This window comes from Arachis hypogaea, chromosome 1 (assembly GCF_003086295.3).
Source record: "Arachis hypogaea cultivar Tifrunner chromosome 1, arahy.Tifrunner.gnm2.J5K5, whole genome shotgun sequence".
In the NCBI taxonomy this organism is placed as follows: Eukaryota; Viridiplantae; Streptophyta; class Magnoliopsida; order Fabales; family Fabaceae; genus Arachis; species Arachis hypogaea.
The window spans coordinates 17,454,458-17,475,863 of NC_092036.1; the positions used below are offsets into that span (position 1 = coordinate 17,454,458).

At 38.2% G+C, this 21,406-nt stretch overlaps 1 non-coding gene across 1 annotated transcript; it reads right to left on the reverse strand.

The window, feature by feature from the left end:
- Window positions 1–13,743: 13,743 nt before the first annotated feature.
- On the reverse strand, window positions 13,744–13,851 carry LOC112714685 (small nucleolar RNA R71). Its single transcript, XR_003159323.1, has one exon. It is a non-coding gene; the product is annotated as a small nucleolar RNA R71 (small nucleolar RNA).
- Between the last annotated feature and the right edge of the window lie 7,555 nt (window positions 13,852–21,406).

A 21,406-nucleotide genomic window follows, 5' to 3' on the forward strand; every position in this document is an offset into this window, starting at 1 on the left:
AAAATCTATTATTCATTTTAATGATACAACAAATCTTTTGGAAAGTCGTCTTTAGTATCCCATAATATGTAAAAGTCATCACGGTTAAGTATCAAAATATTTGACCTTATGAATCATGTATTAAACATCACACAAAACATCAATTTTTCACTATTCAAATCATTTTCTAGAGTAATACACTCAAGAACGACATCCCCTTGAACATAACAATGTATGTCAATCTTAACCAGTTCTGTATCAGCGTGAAAGAAATACAAAACACAAAATAAACAAAATAATGTAGAATAAGAGTAAAATAGAATGTAATAGATTTTTTTTGTCAAGTAGATTGGACAGTTCTCAATTTTAGGTATTACACCCATGTACTACACACTCACACAACATACTCACACACACTACATGGGTACACACTTTTAGCATGGTTCTATATTCCTCCAAGAGGATTTGAACCCGGTGCACCTCTCTGTGAGGCAAACAAAATAAAAAAATAAAAAAATATGGTTCTATTTTAATCTGAGTTCAACAGTGCCAATTGATCATATCCTATTGTGTATAAAGAGAAGAAGAAACAAATTCTTAATTGCAACTAATAGAATTTCATGTTAATTTTTTACATAATACTAATTAATCTGATTAATTGTTATCTCTTTTGATTTTTAGGTTTGAATCTTGACTTTCAAATTTTTAATGATGATGAAGATGTGAAAAGTGATAAAGAATAAGGATTGAAGATTTGAAGACTTTTTTATATTTAATGAAGCAATTTTTTTATTATGGTTTTAAATTTATAGTGATCAAATATTAACTTTTTAAATTTTAAGTTATTTGACATTGTATAAATCTTATGTTTGTATTTTAATTTAGGTATGAATTTTAAATTTTTATCTTAATTTATATATGAATATGTAAAAATTAAAATGTTATTTAATTTTCATAGGGATGGGTAGAGGCAGGATAGGTACTGTAACACCCTACCACACAGAGCTTTACACCTAGGATGTAAAACAGAGGTGGCGAGGCGCTATGATTTCTAAAAGAAGGAAAAATTTATATACATAATATAGTGAAAAGATTTATAACTAGGAGCCTTTGAGGAAAAGTTAAAATTGAAAACGGTAAAATGAAAAGCGCAACATTCACGCTACGTAAGCGATAAATGGAAAAGATAAGAGAAGCTAATATAGATATAACCAAAAGGGAGTTCCAAGGTACAAATATCAAAACTCAAGACTCGGCTCGCGAAGATAAACCGGCTTGAGCACATAAGTATATAACATATATATATAAGAGAACCCAAGAATAAACTAAAAATACAGAGTTACAGAACATATTTCTCCAAAATAACCCCTAAGAGGAAGTTAATATATCGCACACATAAGCAGTGGAGATAAAAGTATCTACATATGTACATATATCTAAAATAAAGCCCCAAAGACAAGGATCTCTGCTATCAGAAGCTTCCAGTAAGTCTCAGCGAGGTGCCTCACTTCCTGCATCTGAAAACCACAAAATATGTATGGGATAAGAACCGAAGGTTCTCAGCATGGTAACGGTGCCCATATAACTAACATATAAGATTTTGGAAAAGTCGAAGTCAATCCTAGAACTTTTGACAATAGATTCAAACTTAAAATTAACATTTTAAACCATAAACAGACTGAGGTGTCTAAGGATTCCTAGTTCTATCTAACTTAAACCCTAAGCACTTTATTTCTTTCTCCAATCCTCCGAAATACCGATGTACATACAGACAAAGCAGACAAGGCAAGCACAAGTAGATATTCAAACATAGCAAATATAGCAAATAAGCATAGATATTCAAGTAAGCAAACCCAAGTAGTGCAAACCAAACAAGTTACATAAATGCATACAATGCATGCCTTTCCTACTAGCCGTGAGCTCACGTGTCGGTTACTTTGCCAGAGCCCAACACATCCGGTAGCTAACCTAGATATCGTCCTCTTGAAAATTGGTGGGCAGTACACCACCACGAACCCCACCATTGCGAACGGTACACCACCACAAACCTCGCAAGATCTTCAATTAGAAAAACAACACACACATGTGGGCGGTATACTACCACGAACCCCACATAACATTCTCTTTTAAAAATATGTGGGCGGTACACTACCACGAACCCCACATACATTCTCTTTCTTTTAAAAATATGTAGACGGTACACCACCACGAACCCCACATACGTCTCAACAATAGGAAGCGGTAAACCACCACGAACCTTGCCAAGTCAAGCTAAAAACAATTTCATATTTAAACCTCTTTCTCAACATTTCAGCAACCTTTTATCAGCAAGTACTACAATAGTACATTCTCAAAAATATTTGATAATAATATAGGAATCTTTCCTTAAGATCCATACCCAAGGTAGTTACCAAAATAACATCGGCAGCCTAATTTCAATTCTATTTTTAAAATACCAAATAAATTTGGAATTGCACAAACTTTATGTCTAGGAAACCGTCTCAGATTAAACTTTCTAATAAACTAAAAATCATAATTTTATTATCAATCTAGCCTCGGGAATAGAAGAAAAACTGTGTCTGCTCTGCAGTGCTTAAAAACCAGAAAAATAGCAGTATTGTGTAATATTCAATATTCTATATAAAATTCAAATTAATCCAACCACCTTCAAAATTAATATGGTTAAACTTAACTTATCCAAGTTTCTTTCTCAATTGGTTCCAGGTCAATATCATTTTTAATGAAGAAGTTACATAATTTAAAAGTTAGATAGAAATAATTCAAAATCGGTTTTAAAAATCAAGCAGCTTAGTATCTTTCAACTTGTATAACTTTTACTACAAAACTTCAATTAGGCTAAAGTTTGGTTTGAAAACTCCTAACGTATCTAGCAACAAGTGTGTCTTGGTTAAAGGCCAATTTCTACTCAATTCTAAGAGTTACAAGCATTGGAAGTTGATGTATAACTTGCTGAAAACTGATTCTTTCTGGTTTTGATCACCAATTTTCAAAAATTCACAAATCCCAATCTTTAACCTTTAAAATTTTGAAATTTTAGAGCAATAAATAAAGTTAATGAAATTTTAAAACAAAATTAGTTTCACTCCAAAACTCAGCTCGTAGGAGTCACAACAAGACAAATAAGTTGCTGCCCTGTTTGAACTTTTCTGCTGTAGGACATATTTATCAACTTAACTTAAAAAATTTGCTGTAAATTGTACATTTAACAAAAATGTCTCAAATTTTTCAGTCCAATTCTCTATATTTCCAAGTTTAATCCAAACTTGGTCCCACGCAATTCTGATCATCACAAAATTAGTTATAGTTTTTCAAAGTTTCTGACTTCGTTTTAAAAGTAATGCAGAAAATCAAATTTAATAATTCAACTTTGAAAAATCATAAATAATTCTCTAGTTAATACGAAACCTTTAAAATTAAATATTTTTAACTATACTTGTTGTAGTTCACTTCGCTTTTAGTCTCATATAATTCCAATCACTATTAAGATGCTGGTTCACTTTCAAAGTTGCCGTTTCATTTCAAAACTTCAGATTTTCTACAAGTAGTTTATTATTTCAAAATTCAACCCCTTTAATACTTCTCAAAATCAATTCCAAATCAACTACCAACCAAATTCATCGCCATCACAATACATCAATAACCACCTCAACAATAACAATCCAATATAATTATCAAAATTCAGAAATTCTCAACAATTGGTCATCAAACAATTTCCAATCCACATAATCAATCAATATCACTAATCAACAATTCAACTCTTATCTTATAGTCAACTAACCTACATTTTCATGACACATTATATTTTAATTACGAGAAACCGAAATCATATCTTGGCTGATTCCTCCCTAAGCTCAAAACCACTAAAATTCAAGCTTCAAGGTTCTCAATCAACTCCAATGATTCCAGCCACCAAGAATTTGTTCCAAGAGCTCCAATTCAACCTCCAATTTAACATAAATTCAATCTAATTCATACAATTCACTAAATTAGCACTAGGGTACACAAAATTGGACAAACCACAAGGATTTAGAATTTTTTTACCTTACCCATTGATGATTGGAGTATAATCCAATAATTAACCAATGTTAGATTGTACCTAAACCACCAAAATCATCAAAATTACTCAAAACTCAAACCAATTTCGTGAAGAAAGAGGGAACAGATAACTGGACATGAATTATAGAAATACTTAACATGTTATTTAGATAAAATTGAAGAGAACTCCGAGACGAAGGTGTGGCCACAAACGGCTTGTCAATTGGAGTTCCGGATAAAAAGTTATGGAAGTTTGAATATTTGAGTGGCAAGGGTTTTATATTTGCTTCCCTTCCCTCTCTTCTCTGCGGACAGAAGCATGAATGAAGAAGAAAGCTTGATTTAAGCTTATATACATGGGGTTAGGTTGGTAGGCTTGGGCCCACTTGGATTCGGTTCAACCGGTTCGTCCCGTTCGACCCAATCTTGGGCTAGATTCTTTAAAATTAGTATCAGAATTCTTATTTTAATTAGCTCTACCTCATTAAACTATAAAATCCCATTTTCTAATTTTCTTGATCAATAATTAATTTATTAGCTAATTATTTACTAATTTTGCGGCCCACCTAATTTAGAATTTCGTCCCAAAATTCAACTACTTACGACCAAGCGCAGTTAGTTCACTCTCATCCCAGTTCAAATCCTCTGGCATGCTTCTCCTCTTCGACTTGATTCTCATGTTGCCTTTACTAATGAGACCTCCTATCTTTGGAGTTTCTTAATGTTGACATTGTCATCCCTAATTGGAGTCATTCGAAATTCTAGATCTTTTTGAACTGAATTGGTTAAGGTTCTCAGACATAAGTTGCATGGAGAAATACATTTCCAGAGCTGCGAGGTAAGGAATGCGTTGCGCAAGTTCAAAAGTACGATAATAAAAACACTTGAGATACTACTAGTTCAGTTTGTTCTAATACATCAAACGGCCCAACATACTTTGGGTTAAACTTCTTTATGTTGATTGCTCATCTGTTATCGGTTGTCGAAGTAGTTTTCAAGAATACACAGCTTCTCCTTGACTCTCTAGGTTCTTTCTCTGGTCAGCAGAATTTCTCTGATGGCTTTGCACAATTATAACTCTTAACTCAAATTTCATTTAGTCCCTTTTTGTTGTTTTGGCTATCAATCCAATATCTAAAACACTTAATTTCTCCAGGTCCACATTAATACAGAAGAAATTAGCACCCTGCCTCAAACTCTTGATATTTGGTATATAAGTCCTCTCTTTAATCCTCTACACTTTTTTCCTATCCTTCTCGCTCTTTTCTTGACTCCCTTGGTCAACAGACTTCAATATTCTTGATAGTTCCTTATCTTTTTACTGTGCTTCCCAAACTCTCTCGGTCTTACAATTTCTTGAAACTCGTAATCAATCCCATCTAATGCCTCCAACAATTGCCTTAACTCTCCACTTTAGAATGCCACTTACTTAACGTTTACTTCTCCTTATTCGTCCTTCATACATCACTTGGAGACTTTCTGCTGAGAGTGTCCATCACTACACAACGACGTTTCTTCTACGTGCCCCCAGAGTCCTTCGACAATACTTTGCAGTATTTTTGAGTGATTTGCTAAGTTCAAGTATCACGAATGCTAGCTTTAAGGTTGATCTTCTTTTTGAGGTTCGAAGGCTCCCTTTCGCATTCAGGTGTATGTATATATGGTATATCCTAGCTTGTCGACTTAATCCCAGGAAATGCAGTCGGTAGAAACTAAGGTTCCAAACTCTACTTGATGTCGCATGCTTATACTCATCATCTCCCTCGTCCCGAATTCTTGCTTTAAGGAGCTAGCATCATGATTATTATATCAAGGAGTTGTACGAGGTATTAACTAAGTTTGAGTTGATTTCGAAAAGAATCTTAAGCTTAAAAGTGTTAAAACAACACAAGGGTATTTTCTAAAAAGCGGAAGGATGTATAGCATGGTGATTAAACATAGTAAGGTTACGAAGGAGAGTACTACATTTTCAACAAATTTTCAAAATTCATGGATCATTTGTTCATATTGTAACAAGGTCAAGCTCACCGCTGAAAGGATAGATTCATGTGCGTTAGGAATTGAGTTCAGAGAATGATCAGGCTGTTGTTTAGGAATAAATCCGAGATAGCACCCTGGTACAACTTCTAAAAGAAAGGATGAGTTGAGTCATAAAGATTTATTGACACAAATCCTATGGTAAAAATTGATTTGAACATTTGAAATAATTCCGTGATACGTGGCATGTTGGTATCCCTACAAACCATCTATCAGCAAGGAAAAAAAAGAAGAATTTTAAATTTAGCCGTTATAAGTTAAGGAATTAGTAGATGTGCATTCAAGTCATCGATAAAAGCCTGGCATCTTTAACTCAAAGTCCTCATCTTTGTCATAAACTAAAACTAATTGTGGCATCCCAAGATCATCATAAGCAATTAAATTTAGATTAGTAATTTTGTGATTACCTCCGCATGGTGACTACGCTCGATCGGCGTTCTGAGTTCTCTGGTGGGGACAGTCCTTAGAGATATGACCTGGCATCCTGCATTTATAACACAGTCCTAAACCCTTTCGGCACGGCCCATTCGGGTGGAAACTTTCGCACCTTTGGCACCTCATATCCTCTGAGTAATTAGTTACTTGCTTCCTTTTATCATTCCTCTGGTGACTACCACTTTTCTTAAACTCTTGGCCCCTCGGTGCAAAGTTTCTGTCCTGATCTCTCCTAACAAATGTCTGATGGTCATCCTTATCCAAAGCCGCCTTTCTCACACAATCCTCAACAACAAGGCTCATGTTTACCAATTCAGAGAAAGTTCGAATCTCCATAGGCCCAATAACTGAGCTTAGAATATCACTCCGGAGTCTTCCTTCATATTTGATACATTTTCACTCCTCCAAGTCTTGCAGAGCACCCTGACAGATTCGGGAAAATTGACACAGTTTGTAAGATCTAAAACTTTTGAAAAGTCTTATTTTGAACTAATCTCAAATCATATATTTATTTATAGTTTTAATTTTAGAAATTATTTTTATTGAAAATAATTAAAGGCAATTAATTGGATTTGAAATAAATTAAGGTTTTTATCCAAACTCTATACTTATGGATTATTTTTCTATTTATGATTTAAAGTTCTAGAAATTCAAAAATAATAAGGTTTGACTATTTAAATTAGAATTTTGTTTAATTTTATAATTATTGAATTATTTTCTATATTTAAATTATAAAGTTGGTAGTTATGAAATAATAAGAACTTTATATGATTTCATTTTAGATAATTTATATTTATATCATTTAATACTTTAAGTTTAAAGATAAAGAAAATTAATTATATTACCATGTATTTTCAATTAGAGTAATTTATTGAGAATCAATTAGTATTTTTATACCACAAATAATATTTTAAAGTAACTTTAGAGATTAAATTAGTTTTTCAAATTAATATTCTATGCTCCAATTTTATTAAAATTATCTTATCCAAATTAAACCCAAAATCCCCAATTCCATACACAAACCCTAACACTAATTAAACCACAATTTTTCCTCTACCCTAATGAAACCCTAAGCCGCCCCCCATCAGCAAAAAAAAAAAACAAGACAAACACCAACACTTGCAGCTTCAGCTAAAATAGAAAGGGAAGAGAGGAGAGGGATCCGCGGGAAGAAGGGGAGGGGAGAGTGAGGGCCGCACCGACAGGCGTCACTGCCGCCGTACCGTCATGTCGCACAGAGAAGAAAGAGGGAGCCGAGGAAGGAGAAGAAAGAGGAGACCGCGCTGCTACCGATCCGCTACGAGCCGCCATCGCAAGTCAGCGAGGAAGAGAGAGAGAGCCGCGAGGAGGAGTGGATCACACCACCCAGTCGCCGTCGTCGTCCTTGCTGCGCCGCCGTCAGCCATGGGTGAAGTAGAAAAGAGTGCGCGAAGAGAGAGAGAGACCGACAGGAGAGCGTGCGCGCGGGAAGGGAGAAGCCAGTTTTGCCACTGTGGCCGTGTCCAGCCGTCGCCAGGGAGCTCCATGCTACCTCTGCCGCTTGAAACCTTGCTGTTGCATCGCTAGAGCTTCACGCCGCTGCGCTAGCCGCCGGAGAATGTAGCTGAGGCCTCTGTCTTTCTGGGTGTCTTCTTGGGTTTTGATTGTTGCTAGTTACTCGACTGTACACCGTCATTGGAACCGGGCCAGATTTACCGGTAACCACTTCCTCCTTTCTTAATCTGTTCCATTTCTATTTTTCTCCGCTATTCTGATTTTGCTGGTGTCTCTGATGTCTTACCGATCAGAATAGTGTTATTGCCACTAGGACGGATTCACAGGTCCCTAATTCTATTCTTTGTTGCTCCATCGTTCTATTTTCTATAGCTGCAGTAAGTTATTCTAACATTGGTATCCTTTCCACTATTATTCTGCTATAGATTTTTGAAAATTTTGTGATGTTGACGTTCTGGGATCGAGTTTCGGTAATTTCATGGTTGAAATAAAAGCCGTTTCTATTGTTGTGGTAGTAAATAGAGCGGTGGATGCAGCTGCCGTTGAGTACGAGTCAAGAGAAAGAGGTTTCTTTGACGTATTTGATCTATGGGGTTTTGATTATTCGAGGTAGGGGCGCTTTTCTTAAACTTATTTTACTTTCCAGAGTTGTTATAAATCGATATTAATGCGTAAAATACATTTTTGTGATTTCGTAAGTCTTATGAATTGAATTGAGTTGCTTTGGATGAATGAGATTATTAGTTCGATTGATTGATTGAGCGATTGAGAAAGTTGAATATTCTGATTAATTGACTGATGTTGCTAAAGTGGTTTTCCTTGAATTATTGGAAGAGATTTAATATTGGCATTTAGTTTAATTTTGGAAATGATTTGATTTTAAAAAAGATTTAATATTAAAATTTGATTTGATATTGAACCTGTTCCGAGGGTTACCTGAAACTGTAGGTCGATCTTGGACGAGATCTTCGGTACTTGGTCGGAGCTGTTGTATCTGACCTGTTGACGGTGGCTGGAGCCGCTGTGTCTGACTTGTTGGACACGCTGGTGGTGCTGATCCTTTGTTCCCGGAGGGTGGATGGTACTTGCAAGGAACTCCGATGCTTAAGTTAGCAAGGGTATTAAGCAGGTATTGAGTAGAATCAGAGTATGAGTTATACCTGGGTGCTCTAGTGTATTTATAATGGCATAGAGTGACCTTCTTAGATAAGATAAGTTAGTTATCTTATCTTATCTTTATCTTATCTTTAATTGAGGTCATCTTATCTTCAAGGGAACCGCCATTTTCTCTGTAGGCTTTGGGCTGCCTTAGGATTTGGGGCGTGTTCCTCTGTTTGGGCCCTCTATTGAGCCTTCCTGTGATTTGGCCAACCTCTTTGAGAAGAGGTCGGGTCCTCCTGACCTTAAAGAGGTCGGTCGCTTTGTCTGTAGAACATCCCAGGTCGGAGAGCTCGACCCAGGGTATGAACAGTGCCCCTGCTCGAGCTCGGTCTTTATTTGGAGGTAGAGTCTTAGTTTTTAGGACTTCGAACCTTCAGGTGAAGCCAAACTCGAGCATTTTGTCAATTTCGCCCTTGTAGGTGTTCCTTTTTTGAATGCAGAACGTTTCGCTTCCTTTTGAAAACGCGTGCTTTGGATTAACGTCCTGGCGTTGGGAACGTGCAAGGGTTTTTAATGCCCCATTAATTGGTTTTTGATGCTCTGTTTTCTCTGGGTCTCTTTGTTTTTGAACTTCATATCTAAAAAACGGTTTCTTTTCTTCGTAACCTTCTTTCTCTCTTTCCTTGTTCTGTGATTTTCTCATTTCTGCGACGTTTGCTTGGCGATCATTTGGTGTTTGTTTTTAGAGTGCGATCATCTTCTTCAGGGCTTCCTCTTTTCTTTAGGTTGGTTCTTTTCCCTGCTTCATTATTTGCTTCGGAATGTGATTCTTCAATAAAGTTTTGATTTTGCCTGTATCTATGTTGGAAAGTGATGAGCGGATAATTTGTACGCTTTTTGGCATTGTTTTTAGTATGTTTTTAGTATGATCTAGTTAGTTTTTAGTATATTTTTATTAGTTTTTAGTTAAAATTCACTTTTCTGGACTTTACTATGAGTTTGTGTGTTTTTCTGTGATTTCAGGTATTTTCTGGCTGAAATTGAGGGACCTGAGCAAAAATCTGATTCAGAGACTAAAAAGGACTGCAGATGCTGTTGGATTCTGACCTCCCTGCACTCGAAGTGGATTTTCTGGAGCTATAGAAGCCCAATTGGCGCGCTCTCAATGGCGTTGGAACGTAGACATCCTGGGCTTTCCAGCAATATATGATAGTCCATACTTTGCCCAAGATTTGATGGCCCAATCCGGCATCCAAAGTCACCTTCAGAATTCCCAGCGTTAAACGCCGGAACTGGCACAAGAATGGGAGTTAATCGCCCAAACTGGCACCAAAGCTGGCGTTTAACTCCAAGAAGAGTCTCTACACGAAAATGCTTTATTGCTCAGCCCAAGCACACACCAAGTGGGCCCAGAAGTGGATTTTTATGTCATTTACTCATCTCTGTAAACCCTAGGCTACTAGTTCTCTATAAGTAGGACCTTTTACTATTGTATTTAGGGAGCTTTTGATCATGTTTTTATGATTGAACCCTCTTTGGGAGGCTGGCCTCTCGGCCATGCCTAGACCTTGTTCTTATGTATTTTCAACGGTGGAGTTTCTACACACCATAGATTAAGGTGTGGAGCTCTGCTGTACCTCGAGTATTAATGCAATTACTATTGTTCTTCTATTCAATTCCGCTTGTTCTTGTTCTAAGATATCACTTGTTCTTCAACTTGATGAATGTGATGATCCGTGACACTCATCATCATTCTCACCTATGAACGTGTGCCTGACAACCACCTCCGTTCTACCTTAGATTGGGTGGATATCTCTTGGATTCTTTAACCGGAATCTTCGTGGTATAAGCTAGAACTGATGGCGGCATTCAAGAGAATCCGGAAGGTCTAAACCTTGTCTGTGGTATTCTGAGTAGGATTCAATGATTGAATGACTGTGACGAGCTTCAAACTCCTGAGGGCGGGGCGTTAGTGACAGACGCAAAAGAATCACTGGATTCTATTCCGGCCTGATTGAGAACCGACAGATGGATAGCCGTGCCGTGACAGGGTGCGTTGAACATTTCCACTGAGAGGATGGGAGGTATCCACTGACAACGGTGAAACCCTTGCATACAGCTTGCCATGGAAAGGAGTAAGAAGGATTGGATAAAGACAGTAGGAAAGCAGAGAGACGGAAGGGACAAGCATCTTCATACGCTTATCTGAAATTCCCACCAATGAATTACATAAGTATCTCTATCTTTATCTTTATGTTTTATTCATCATTCATAACCATTTGAGTTTGCCTGACTAAGATTTACATGGTGACCATAGCTTGCTTCATACCAACAATCTCTGTGGGATCGACCCTTACTCGCGTAAGGTTTATTACTTGGACGACCCAGTACACTTGCTGGTTAGTTGTGCGAAGTTGTAGTGATCACAATTCCGCATACCAAGTTTTTGGCGCCGTTGCCGGGGATTGTTTGAGTATGGACAACTGACGGTTCATCTTGTTGCTTAGATTAGGTATTTTTTCTTCAGAGTTCTTAAGAATGAATTCTAGAGTTTCATGATGATCTGTTGAAATCTGGCTGGCTGTGAAGCCATGTCTAATTTCATTGGACCGAGGTTTCAACTTATCATCACAAGAGCTTGTTGATTTCTATCAATCTTGCTATTAGAGCAGTGATCTGCTAAGGCTTGGCTGGCCTTTGGCCATGTCTAGTGTTTTGGACCGAAGCTTTCTTTGAAAGCTTGGCTGGCTGTGAAGCCATGTCTAATTCCTGGACCGGAGTCTTAGACTAAACATTGCATGATTCCTGGAATTCTTATTAAGAATTTTGATACCTTCATTTTCTTTTTCCACTTAATTTTTGAAAAAAGCAAAAAAAAAAAATTTATAAAGTCATAAAATCCAAAAATTTCTTGTTTGAGTCTAGAGTCTCATTTTAAGTTTGGTGTCAATTGCATGTTTCTGTTTTTCTTGCATTCATTCATGTGTCTTAGTGATCTTCAAGATGTTCTTGATGATTTCATTACTCTGATCTTTAATTCCTCTTGACTTGAGTGTTTATGTGTCTCATATGCATTCTCATTAGTGTCAGTAGCATACAAATTGCTAAGTTTGGTGTCTTGCATGCATTATTATTTGATTTTAGTTGCATTTTGATTATTCCTCACTATTAAAAATCCAAAAATATTTTTAATTTGTGTCTTTTCAAGTCAATAATACAAAGAATTGAAGATTCAGAACATACAGCAGAGGAATTATACAGAAAAAGCTGGGCGTTCAAAACGCCCAGTGAAGAAGGACAGACTGGCGTTTAAACGCCAGCCAGGGTGCCTGGTTGGGCGTTTAACGCCCAAAAGGGTAGAGTTTTGGGCGTTAAACGCTAGAATGTGCACCATTCTGGGCGTTTAACGCCAGGATGGCACAAGAGGGAAGATTTTGTTTTCAATGCAAATTTTTTTTTCAAGTTTTCAAAATCTTTTCAAAATCAAATCTTTTTCAAATCATATCTTTTCAATCAAATCTTTTTCAAATTCAATTTCTTTCTATTTTCAAAGATACTTGCTATCAATTAATGATTTGATTCAACATTTCAAGTATGTTGCCTTTTCTGTTGAGAAAGGTTTAATGTTTGAATCATATCTTTTCTTGATAGCCAAGTCATTAATTTTCAAAATCAAATTTTTTTAAAAATGTTTTTCAAATCATATCTTCTCAATCACATCTTTTTAAAACCAATCATATCTTCTTAACCACATCTTTTTCAAAATAACTTTCAATCAAATCTTTTTGATTTCTAATTTCAAATTCTTTTTCAAAAATCACTTGATTTCTTTCCCACTTTTATTTTCGAAAATCAATTAGTGTTTTTCAAAATGTTTTCAAAATCTTTTACTTGATTTCGAAAATTACTTCCCCTCTTCTCACATCCTTCTATTTATGGACTAACACTATTCCTTAATGCAAAATTCGAACTCCATCTTCTTTGATAAGTTCGAATTTTCTACTTCTGCCTTCTATTTTTCTTTTCCTCTGACACCTCAAGGAATCTCTATACTGTGACATAGAGGATTCCACATTTTCTTGTTCTCTTCTCTTTCTTATGAGCAGGAGCAAGGACAAAAGCATTCTTGTTGAGGCTGATCCTGAACCTGAAAGGACCTTGAAGCGAAAGCTAAGAGAAGCCAAGGCACAACTCTCTGTAGAGGACCTAACAAAAATCTTCAAAGAAGAAGAATCCATGGCAGCCGAAAACAACAACAATGCCAACAATGCAAGGAAGGTGCTGGGTGACTTTACTGCACCTACTCCCGACTTCTATGGGAGAAGCATCTCTATCCCTGCCATTGAAGCAAACAACATTGAGCTTAAGCCCCAATTAGTTTCTCTAATGCAACAGAATTGCAAGTTCCATGGACTTCCATTGGAAGATCCTCATCAGTTTTTAGCTGAGTTCTTGCAAATCTGTGACACTGTCAAGACTAATGGGGTTGACCCTGAGGTCTACAGACTTATGCTATTCCCTTTTGCTGTAAGAGACAGAGCTAGAATATGGTTGGACTCACAACGTAAAGAAAGCCTGAACTCTTGGGAAAAGCTAGTCAATGCCTTCTTGGCAAAGTTCTTTCCACCTCAAAAATTGAGTAAGCTTAGAGTGGAAGTCCAAACCTTTAGACAGAAGGAAGGAGAGTCCCTCTATGAAGCTTGGGAAAGATACAAACAATTAATCAGAAAGTGTCCCACTGATATGCTTTTTGAATGGAGTATCATTGGAATTTTCTATGATGGTCTCTCTGAACTATCCAAGATGTCTTTGGATAGCTCTGCTGGAGGATCTCTTCATCTGAAGAAGACGCCTACAGAAGCTCAAGAGCTGATTGAAATGGTTGCAAATAACCAATTCATGTACACTTCTGAAAGGAATCCTGTGAACAATGGGACCAATCAGAAGAAAGGAGTTCTTGAGATTGACACTCTGAATGCCATATTGGCTCAGAATAAAATATTGACTCAACAAGTCAATATGATTTCTCAAAGTCTGTCTGGAATGCAAAATGCACCAAGCAGTACTAAGGAAGCTTCATCTGAAGAAGAAGCTTATGATCCTGAGAACCCTTCAATAGAAGAGGTGAATTACATGGGAGAACCCTATGGAAACACCTATAGTCCTTCATGGAGAAATCATCCAAATCTCTCATGGAAGGATCAACAGAGACCTCAACAAGGTTTCAACAACAATAATGGTGGAAGAAACAGGTTTAGCAATAGCAAGCCTTTTCCATCATCTTCTCAGCAACAGACAGAGAGTTCTAAGCAGAATACCTCTGACTTAGCAACCATGGTCTCTGATCTAATCAAAACCACTCAAAGTTTCATGACTGAAACAAGGTCCTCCATTAGAAATTTGGAGGCACAAGTGGGTCAGCTGAGCAAGAAAATTACTGAACTCCCTCCTAGTACTCTCCCAAGCAATACAGAAGAAAATCCAAAAGGAGAGTGCAAGGCCATCAACATGGCCGAATTTGGAGAGGAGGGAGAGGCAGTGAACGCCACTGAGGAAGACCTCAATGGACGTCCACTGGCCTCCAATGAGTTCCCCAAAGAGGAACCATGGGAATCTGAGGCTCAAAATGAGACCATAGAGATTCCATTGGACTTACTTCTGCCATTCATGAGCTCTGATGAGTATTCTTCCTTTGAAGAGGATGAATATGTCACTGAATAGCAAGTTGCTAAATACCTTGGAGCAATCATGAAGCTAAATGACAAGTTATTTGGAAATGAGACTTGGGAAGATGAACCCCCTTTGCTCACCAAAGAACTGGATGACTTGTCTAGGCAGAAATTACCTCAAAAGAGACAGGATCCTGGGAAGTTCTCAATACCTTGTACCATAGGCACCATGACCTTCAAGAAGGCCTTGTGTGACTTAGGGTCAAGTGTAAACCTCATGCCTCTCTCTGTAATGGAGAAGCTAGGGATCTTTGAGGTACAAGCTGCAAAAATCTCACTAGAGATGGCAGACAACTCAAGAAAACAAGCTTATGGACTTGTGGAGGATGTTCTGGTAAAGGTTGAAGACCATTACATCCCTGCTGATTTCATAGTCCTAGAGACTGGGAAGTGCATGGATGAATCCATCATCCTTGGCAGACCCTTCTTAGCCACAGCAAAGGCTGTGATTGATGTTGATAGAGGAGAATTGATCACTCGAGTGAATGAAGAATCCTTGGTGTTTGAGGCTCAAGGATATCCCTCTATCATCATAGAGAGGAAGCATGAAGAGCTTCTCTCAAAACAGAGCCAAACAGAGCCCCCACAGTCAAACTCTAAGTTTGGTGTTGGGAGGCCACAACCAACTTCTAAGTTTGGTGTTGAACCCCACATTCAAACTCTAAGTTTGGTGTTGGGAGGTTCCAACATTGCTCTGAGTATCTGTGAGGCTCCATGAGAGCCCACTGTCAAGCTAATGACATTAAAGAAGCGCTTGTTGGGAGGCAACCCAATGTTATATTTTATCTATTCTCTTTTGTTATTTTATGTTTTCTGTAGGTTGATGATCATGAGAAGTCACAAAATCAATTGAAAAAGCAAAAACAGAAAGAAAAACAGAAAGAAAAACAGCACACCCTGGAGGAGAGCGTGTTGGCGTTTAAACGCCAGTAAGGCTAGCTGTTGGGCATTTAACGCCCAGTCTGGCACCATTCTGGGTGTTTAACGCCAGAAAGGGGCACCAGACTGGCGTTAAACGCCAGAGAAGGGCAAGCATTCGGCGTTAAACACCAGAAATGGGCACCAGCCCGGCGTTTAATGCCAGAATTGGCTCAAAACGCATTATTGCTTGCCACTTGGTGCAGGGATGACTTTTCCTTGACACCTCAGGATCTGTGGACCCCACAGGATCCCCACCTACCCCACCACTCTCTCTCTTCTTCACCCATTCACCAATCACCTCAACACCTCTTCCCCAAAAACCCTTCACCTATCAAATCCCATCTTTCTCTTCACTACTCACATCCATCCTTCATAAAACCCCACCTACCTCACCCTTCAAATTCAAACCACTTTCCCTCCTAAACCCACCCATACATGACCGAACCATGAGCCCCCCCACTCCTATATAAACCCATCTTCACTCCTTCATTTTCACACAACCAAACCACCACTTCTCCCCCTTTTTGGCCGAACACAAAGCCATTCCCTTCTTCTTCATTTCTTCTTCTTCTCCTCTCTTCTTTCGTCTTTTGCTCGAGGACGAGCAAACCTTTTAAGTTTGGTGTGGTAAAAGCATTGCTTTTTGTTTTTCCATAACCATTTATGGCATCCAAGGCCGGAGAAACCTCTAGAAAGAGGAAAGGGAAGGCAAAAGCTTCCACCTCCGAGTCATGGGAGATGAAAAGATTCATCTCAAGGGTGCATCAAGACCACTTCTATGAAGTTGTGGCCTTGAAGAAGGTGATCCCCGAGGTCCCTTTTTCACTCAAAAAGAGTGAATATCCGGAGATCCGACATGAGATCCGAAGAAGAGGTTGGAAAGTTCTTACCAACCCCATTCAACAAGTTGGAATCTTAATGGTTCAAGAGTTCTATGCCAATGCATGGATCACCAAGAACCATGACCAAAGTGTGAACCCGGATCCAAAGAATTGGCTTACTATGATTCGGGGGAAATACTTGGATTTTAGTCCGAAAAATGTAAGGGTGGCATTCAACTTGCCCATGATGCAAGGAGATGAACATCCTTACACTAGAAGGGTCAACTTTGATCAAAGGTTGGACCAAGTCCTCACAGTCATATGTGAAGAGGGCGCCCAATGGAAGAGAGATTCAAGAGGGAAGCCGGTTCAACTGAGAAGGCATGACCTCAAACCCGTGGCTAGAGGATGGTTGGAGTTTATCCAACGCTCAATCATTCCCACTAGCAACCGGTTCGAAGTTACTATAGACCGGGCTATCATGATTCATAGCATCATGATTGGAGAAGAAATAGAAGTTCATGAGGTGATATCCCAAGAACTTTATAAGGTGGCGGACAAGTCCTCTACCTTGGCAAGGTTAGTCTTTCCTCATCTCATTTGTCACCTCTGTTATTCAGTTGGAGTTGACATAGAGGGAGACATCCCCATTGATGAGGACAAGCCCATCACTAAGAAGAGGATGGAGCAAACAAGAGACCCCTCTCATCATCAAATCCCTGAGATGCCTCAAGGGATGCACTTTCCTCCACAAAACTATTGGGAGCAACTAAACACCTCCCTAGGAGAATTGAGTTCCAACATGGGACAACTAAGGGTGGAGCACCAAGAACACTCTGTTCTCCTCCATGAAATTAGAGAAGATCAAAGAATCATAAGAGAGGAGCAACAAAGACAAGGAAGAGGCATTGAGGAGCTCAAGCACTCCATAAGATCTTCAAGAGGAAGAACAAGCCGCCATCACTAAGGTGGACCCGTTCTTTAATTTCCTTGTTCTTTATTTTCCTGTTTTTCGAATTTTAGTGCTTATGTTTGTCTATGTTTGTGTCTTGTGATCATTAGTGTCTTAGTGTCTATGCCTTAAAGTTATGAATGTCCTATGAATCCATCACCTCTCTTAAATAAAAAATGTTCTTAATTGAAAAAGAGTAGAATTGCATGAATTCTGAATTTTATAACAGTTTAATTATTTTGATGTGGTGGCAATACTTTTGTTTTCTGAATGTATGTTTAAATAGTGCATATGTCTTTTGAATTTGTGGTTCATGAATATTGGCTCTTGAAAGAATGATGAAAAAGGAGACATGTTACTGAGGATCTGAAAAATCATAAAAATGATTCTTGAAGCAAGAAAAAAGCAGTGAATACAAAAAAAAAATTTCGAAAAAAAAGAGAAAAAGAAAAAGAAAGAGAAAAAGAAAGAAAAAGAAAAAAATAAAGTTGTGATCCAAGGCAAAAAGAGTGTGCTTAGGAACCCTGGACACCTCTAGTTGGGGACTCTAGCAAGGCTGAGTCACAATCTGAAAGGGTTCACCCAATTATGTGTCTGTGGCATGTATGTATCCGGTGGTAATACTGGAAGACAGAGTGCTTTGGGCCACGGCCAAGACTCAATAAGTAGCTGTGTTCAAGAATCATCATACTTAACTAGGAGAATCAGTGACACTATCTGGATTCTGAGTTCCTAAAGAAGCCAATCATTCTGAATTTCAAAGGATAGAGTGAGATGCCAAAACTGTTCAGAGGCAAAAAGCTAAAAGCCCCGCTCATCTAATTAATACTGATCTTCATAGATGTTTTTGGAATTTATTGCATATTCTCTTCTTTTTTATCTTATTTGATTTTCAGTTGCTTGAGGACAAGCAACAATTTAAGTTTGGTGTTGTGATGAGCGGATAATTTGTACGCTTTTTGGCATTGTTTTTAGTATGTTTTTAGTATGATCTAGTTAGTTTTTAGTATATTTTTATTAGTTTTTAGTTAAAATTTACTTTTCTGGACTTTACTATGAGTTTGTGTGTTTTTCTGTGATTTCAGGTATTTTCTGGCTGAAATTGAGGGACCTGAGCAAAAATCTGATTCAGAGACTAAAAAGGACTGCAGATGCTGTTGGATTCTGACCTCCCTGCACTCGAAGTGGATTTTCTGGAGCTACAGAAGCCCAATTTGCGCGCTCTCAACGGCGTTGGAAAGTAGACATCCTGGGCTTTCCAGCAATATATGATAGTCCATACTTTGCTCAAGATTTGATGGCCCAAATCGGCGTCCAAAGTCACCTTCAGAATTCCCAGCGTTAAACGCCGGAACTGGCACAAGAATGGGAGTTAAACGCCCAAACTGGCACCAAAGCTGGCGTTTAACTCCAAGAAGAGTCTCTACACGAAAAATGCTTCATTGCTCAGCCCAAGCACATACCAAGTGGGCCCGGAAGTGGATTTTTATGTCATTTACTCATCTCTGTAAACCCTAGGCTACTAGTTCTCTATAAGTAGGACCTTTTACTATTGTATTTAGGGAGCTTTTGATCATGTTTTTATGATTGAACCCTCTTTGGGAGGCTGGCCTCTCGGCCATGCCTAGACCTTGTTCTTATGTATTTTCAACGGTGGAGTTTCTACACACCATAGATTAAGGTGTGGAGCTCTGTTGTACCTCGAGTATTAATGCAATTACTATTGTTCTTCTATTCAATTCCGCTTGTTCTTGTTCTAAGATATCACTTGTTCTTCAACTTGATGAATGTGATGATCCGTGACACTCATCATCATTCTCACCTATGAACGTGTGCCTGACAACCACCTCCGTTCTACCTTAGATTGGGTGGATATCTCTTGGATTCTTTAACCGGAATCTTCGTGGTATAAGCTAGAACTGATGGCGGCATTCAAGAGAATCCGAAAGGTCTAAACCTTGTCTGTGGTATTCTGAGTAGGATTCAATGATTGAATGACTGTGACGAGCTTCAAACTCCTAAGGGCGGGGCGTTAGTGACAGACGCAAAAGAATCACTGGGTTCTATTCCGGCCTGATTGAGAACCGACAGATGGATAGCCGTGCCGTGACAGGGTGCGTTGAACATTTCCACTGAGAGGATGGGAGGTAGCCACTGACAACGGTGAAACCCTTGCATACAGCTTGCCATGGAAAGGAGTAAGAAGGATTGGATGAAGACAGTAGGAAAGCAGAGAGACGGAAGGGACAAACATCTTCATACGCTTATCTGAAATTCCCACCAATGAATTACATAAGTATCTCTATCTTTATCTTTATGTTTTATTCATCATTCATAAGCATTTGAGTTTGCCTGACTAAGATTTACATGGTGACCATAGCTTGCTTCATACCAACAATCTCTGTGGGATCGACCCTTACTCGCGTAAGGTTTATTACTTGGACGACCCAGTACACTTGCTGGTTAGTTGTGCGAAGTTGTAGTGATCACAATTCCGCAAACCAGAAAGTCTGAATCTTTTCGTATTGCCATGCTTGACTGCCGCTGTGATGTACATGTTCTGGTCCTCTTTTCGCCCTTCCGTTTAGTGTCTCTAGGGTTTTGCATGTTGCCGCTACTTGAAAAAGGTTGTTCCTTTAGTGGTTTTAGGTTCTGTTGGTAGTTTCTCTTTTGGTGAAGACGATGTTTTCTTTGATGATTTCTGCTTTGGTTGTTGTTTCTGGTTTGAAAGGGGAACGTTGTTGCTGGGGTGTGAATCTTTGTAAATCTCCTTGGGTTCTTGTATTGTGGCTTGCCCCCAAATGGTGTGCGACCTACTATTGTTGATGTGACACCGAACAAGATCAAACCTAAAGACAAAGAAATAGTGTCTGATGATTTTGATAGTGATGCTGAATTTGAGGTAGTGCAGAAATTGTCCATGATGCTTGGTTTTTTAACTTATTTTCTTATGCGTTACCATGTTTGTTAACTATATTTTCTAATGCATTATCATGTTTATTTTCTAATGCATTACCATGTTTGTTTACTTTATTTTCTAATGTGTTATAATGTTTCTTCTTTCTTTTAATTTTGGCAATGTTAGTATTGATGCTTTATTTGACTTTTTTTTATACAGGATGAACAATGAAGGAAATTCCAAGAGAAAAAGGTTAAGGACTCTATCACAAATAGAGTCACAAAGAAGTCCCTTGAAGATGAGGAGTCCAGTAAAAAATTTAGGAAAAATTCAATTCACAAGTGCTTATTCCTTGCTAAAACAATTTCAAATAAAAAGGGAACATGTTTTAGCTGCATGTGGGGCTAATAGTAGTAAACATGAGACAAGGAAAAAGGGCAAGATACCGAAAAAGGTGTTGACAAGAGGTGAAGATGAAGGTCAAAGCAAAATGGTAACCAAGAAGATAACAATCATCAGAGACGGTGAGGATCAAATCAAGATGCCAACAAAGAATTCCAACGAAGAAAATCATCTAGTCAAGATGAAAGCCATTGAACATGAGGATCAAGGTGGGAAGAAGCTGTCTAGGAAGAATGTGCCAATGAAGAGATCAAAGGTGGAGGGTGATAAAGTCAAGATAAATACCAGTGACGCTGAGGGTCAAAGCAAGAAGCCGACCAATAAGATGCCGATAAAGGAATCGAATGAAGAAGATGCCAACGAAGAACATAAGATTGAGTCTCTTATCCCTGCTATGACTTTAGACGATTTTTTTGAAAAATATGGGATATCATTAGATGAAAATGATGAAGAATATGAATATGATTATGATGAGCTCAATCCAACCGTTGGTGATAGTAGTGATAGTCAACTCGGTAATGCCTTTATCCCTTTCTTCAATAGCAAATAGTGAAACGCACCAACCTGACTCTTGTATTTA